We start from the raw sequence: 4,306 nt of genomic DNA, 5'->3' as shown, positions 1-4,306 counted from the left end.
AACGTTAGAGATTGAACTAACAGATTCTGCAGAGTGGGAGAATAGAGATAGAATGAAGCAGAATGGTGAAAAAAGGGTCCATTGATTAAATTCATTTAACAGGAACCTTCCTCTTCATGCTCTTCCAGGTGGTTCTTGATGAGCTGAAGCTGCCAGTCAGACCATGCAAACCCACTCCCACACTCCAACCTGCACACAGGCCAGTGGATCTGTTCCAGTGACCGCTCCACCATAGTCTCGTTAACCATCTGCAGATGGTTAAACTTCTCTCACCAATTTTTCAAAGTCAGTTTCTTTGCTGTAGGTTGTATAGAAAATGTTTAACAACAAAAAGAACTCACCAACAAAGCCAAGCCACAGCCTTTAGTAAATATCCTTATGTTTTGTGTGAAAGTAAACACTTGTCCCCTTGACTGATCCCCTCTTGGAAATTTATCCAGTTCATCCGAACCAGAGGAGCAGTGATGGATGAGGAAAGCTTTGCTGTGAGAAATAAGGAAAGCGGATTTGGATTCTCTCCTTTGAAAGGAATGTGATTTATACCTCAATTTTTCAACTGTCTTTTTCTCTCTGTGACAGTGCAAACATTTCCTCATTCCTGAGTTATCAAAGGAGTGCTGGTTTACCTTTGAGCTGTCCCACCTGGGTCATGAATAAGGTATGCACACATTTAGACGAGTTCATGTGCAATTAACTGGTTACATACCAGAGAAGCTGTGTTAGGGGTAAAATATAGCTGCAGACAAGGCATGTGGCTACAGGTAGTAGCAGATCTCAGGACATTGCCAGGGTGTGACTGCATAGCACATCCCACTGCATCCTCTACTTCTATTAGTAGTTATTACTCACTTGTAAACATTTAGTGCAACTTCTTTTTTTTACAGTCTACAGCAGGGGTGGGCAATTCCAGTTCCTGAGGGCCAGTTTCCTGCAACTTTTATATGTGCCTTAGGTTAGACACACCTGAATAAACTAAATAGATGATTGAGAGGACTCTGGAGGAATTGACTGCATACTGAGAATGCATACTACATACTGTTTTATGAATTTCTATTATATAGAAATTCATAAAATAGAAATTCATAAAACAGTGACAGTGTTGCTGCCATTGTGGCCACTAGATGTGAAAGTAACAGACCTGGCGCCCCTAGTGGCCAAAGTTTTCACGGTTGGCCTTTAAAGAAATGCAGGCAAGCCATGACACCATTAAAGGGATAGTTCGGTATTTTTGACATGAATCTGTATGGCATCCCCATCACCAGTGACATGCAATCGCTGCCAGGGGTAAGTCAGTGTGATTGCATGACACTGGTGATGGGGATGCCATACAGATTCATGTCAAAAATACCGAACTATCCCTTTAAAGATAAGATAACTCAGTTCAATCCAGCTTCTCATTATTCTGCTCCTTTGTTCACATCAAACCCTGTCAATTTGAATCAAAATCTAAAACAAAAAAAATTAAGGTATAAATGCTACAGAAAGTGTGAGGAGCAATTTAAATACAAGCAGATTGTTAGGAATCCAGTTTGTGTGGGTTATGTTTTTTTGCGTTGTTCTCTCCCTCCACCACCAGGTGGCGCCCTGTTCGCGTTTGTCCTTCCACACACCTGCGGCTGATTGGCTCATTACTGAGGACTATTTGAGCGGTGGACTGTCACTACCTCAACGCCAGAGTGTTTGCCAGTTTTGGGAAGCCTTCCTGCAAGCTGGATGTTTGGCCTTCTACCCCTGGAAGGATTGTTTGAGTCTCACACTGAGCAGGGGATTAACCTCCACAAGTTCCGTTCAAGTCCTCCTGGATTTCCTGGTGACAGTCTGCTCAATAGCTCCTCAGGTCTCTACCTCTAGATAAACCCACACGTACTGGATTCTGGGAAGAAAGTCTTCTCCACTAACGTGAGTCCCGTTTTCTCTGTCTCTCCAGCCATCGCTCAAAGTTCCCACGGATCCTGAACTAACCGCTGATACTCTCCTTCCCTCTTCCAGTTCCGGCTCACAAGCACACTGAGTTTCCTGAATCCAAACCCCGCTGACCTTATCAATAAACCTGTTAAAACCTTTACCCTGGTTCTCTGAGTGGTTTACAACATGTGGGTCAGATCTCTTAAGAAAATCATGACACAGATGGTATGTAAAGCTTTTTGCTGACAACCTCCGACACAACAACAGTGTTAGTGTGTATCTTGAAAGCACAGTGTTCATTCAATTCAAAAATACTTTATCTTTGGGTGTTGATGCTGAAGGATCTCCTGTAGAGGTCTGTCTTGCACTGGATCTGGAGAAGCCTCGACTGAAAACACTCTGTTGTATAAAAAAAACTTCTAAGAAGGATGCTCACTGTTGTCCATAATGTTTTTCCACTTACAAAGCAGGAGCGTCCTAGAGATCAGGACTTTGGACTCTGTGATGTTGCTTTAATGTGGATCAACTGCAGGAATTAAAGCACCGTGGCAGAGTGTGAGTGAATCAGGAGTGTAAAATGTCAAGACTCAGAATTCGGGCTAACCTGGTTTGAAAGTTCAGTCCTGTGCCCAGAGAACTAGGATGATTCCAGCCGGTTGGCTGACAAGGCACAGTGGATGCTGCCAAAGAGTTGCAGAAGCCAAGAAGTGTCACAGTTTTGTTCTGTTTAAGTTTTCTTCTGAGTGTTCAGTTTCACTTTGATCCATGTTTTCCTTTTTTTCTAGTTTTATTAATTTAACTATTTTGTGTCCTATTTTGTCGTGGTTTCCGGATGTGTTTGAGTTCTTAGATAGCCCTCTGTTGCCCTCTTGTGTCGGTCTCCTTTTCCCTAGCTCCCTTCAAGAATCATCAATTCACACCTGCTCCCAATCAGCTCATTAGTCCTGTTCCTAATGGTTCCTGGTTCCTCATCTTTTTCTGAGGAACCAGCAAAACGTGAGTTTTCCCATGTTTTGTTTTTTGGTTCCATGTAATCTGTACTTTGTTTTTTGAATGTTTGCCTCAGTTCAGGCCAAGCAATCAGATCAGACAGGGGCAGGAAGGCTCAAAAGTTGGAATACAGAAACAGGACAGGATCAGAACACTATAGTAATGCTCGAAATCTCTCTACACCAAAGGCTCCGGAAGAATCTGGCACTGATGGCTGGGACCAAAGAGTTTAAATAGAAGCAGGAGCAGGTGGATCAGATGAGCAGTGATGAGGACCAGGGCAGAGCTAGACAGGTGGATGAAATGAGCAATCAAGCCAGCCAACAGCGCCGAGATAATGAGAGTAAAAACTAGGATAAAAGTTTTACATTTTACTCAACAGGAGTTGCTGTGAAGTCTGACCCACTATTAGCTTTATTACAATAATTCAAATGCTTCATTTGGCTCCAGGACAGTAAGTTTCTCAATCAATTCCTAACTTTTATGAATTTGCTATTTTATTGTCTGGAAGCCGAACACAATGAAAGAGAATAATAACTTCAGTCCATTTTATTTCAATTCCCTGAAATGTTTTTGTTCGATGTGTCTTCAGAACAATATGGTTCATTTTATTAGAACTGAAGCATTATTAACATTATTAATGATTATTGTTACAACCTAATCAGCTAACTTAGAAATTCAATACCATCTGAATGAGCTTTTTACAGTCTAGCAAGCTGTGACCTGCTGAAGCTTCTCCTGATAGTCCTGTTTATTTTCCACTACATGCGGGTCCCTCTCACACCCCAATGCATGCTGGGACACCGCAGGCTAATCTACAGGATCTGATGTTCAAACTGCTCTGAGACTGAGGTGTGAAATCATACCCCCAAGCCATTTAACAACCTGATGTAATGCTGCCAAAAAACATGTTTTATGCAGACTGCAGCACATCATTACAGATTTAAAAAAACAACAACAAACTACAAATACTTTATTACTTTAGTAGAAATGTCTATCTATACTTTTCTGGTTTTATTATTTTTTTAGACAACTTTTTACTTTCTACCCCTTACATTTTAAAAATAGACTCGTTATGGCCTGTTGTTATTTTAAAAATATAAAAACCATCAAGTTAATTGGTTTCATCCAGACAATTAATTTCTTAATGTGGTTTGACTCGGTGCTGCCCCAACTGGTTGCTCACCACATACCGAAATAAAAGGTTTCTCAAGATGATGCAAAGTTAAATGTGACATTGTTACCATTAATTATAAAACAAAGAAAATTAAGTCTAAGGAAGTTATTGTATAAAAATGTTCCTTTAATAGGGTAGTGCAGTAAAGCTTCTGCCCTTAACAGTTTTTACTGCATTACTTTTACTTTTATACTTTGAGTAGTTTTAAAAATGGTACTTTTACACTTTTACTGG

This window comes from Cyprinodon variegatus, unplaced genomic scaffold, assembly GCF_000732505.1.
Source record: "Cyprinodon variegatus isolate N-32 unplaced genomic scaffold, C_variegatus-1.0 Scaffold116, whole genome shotgun sequence".
Classification (NCBI taxonomy): Eukaryota; Metazoa; Chordata; class Actinopteri; order Cyprinodontiformes; family Cyprinodontidae; genus Cyprinodon; species Cyprinodon variegatus.
Note: the sequence above shows the minus strand (reverse complement) of the source record.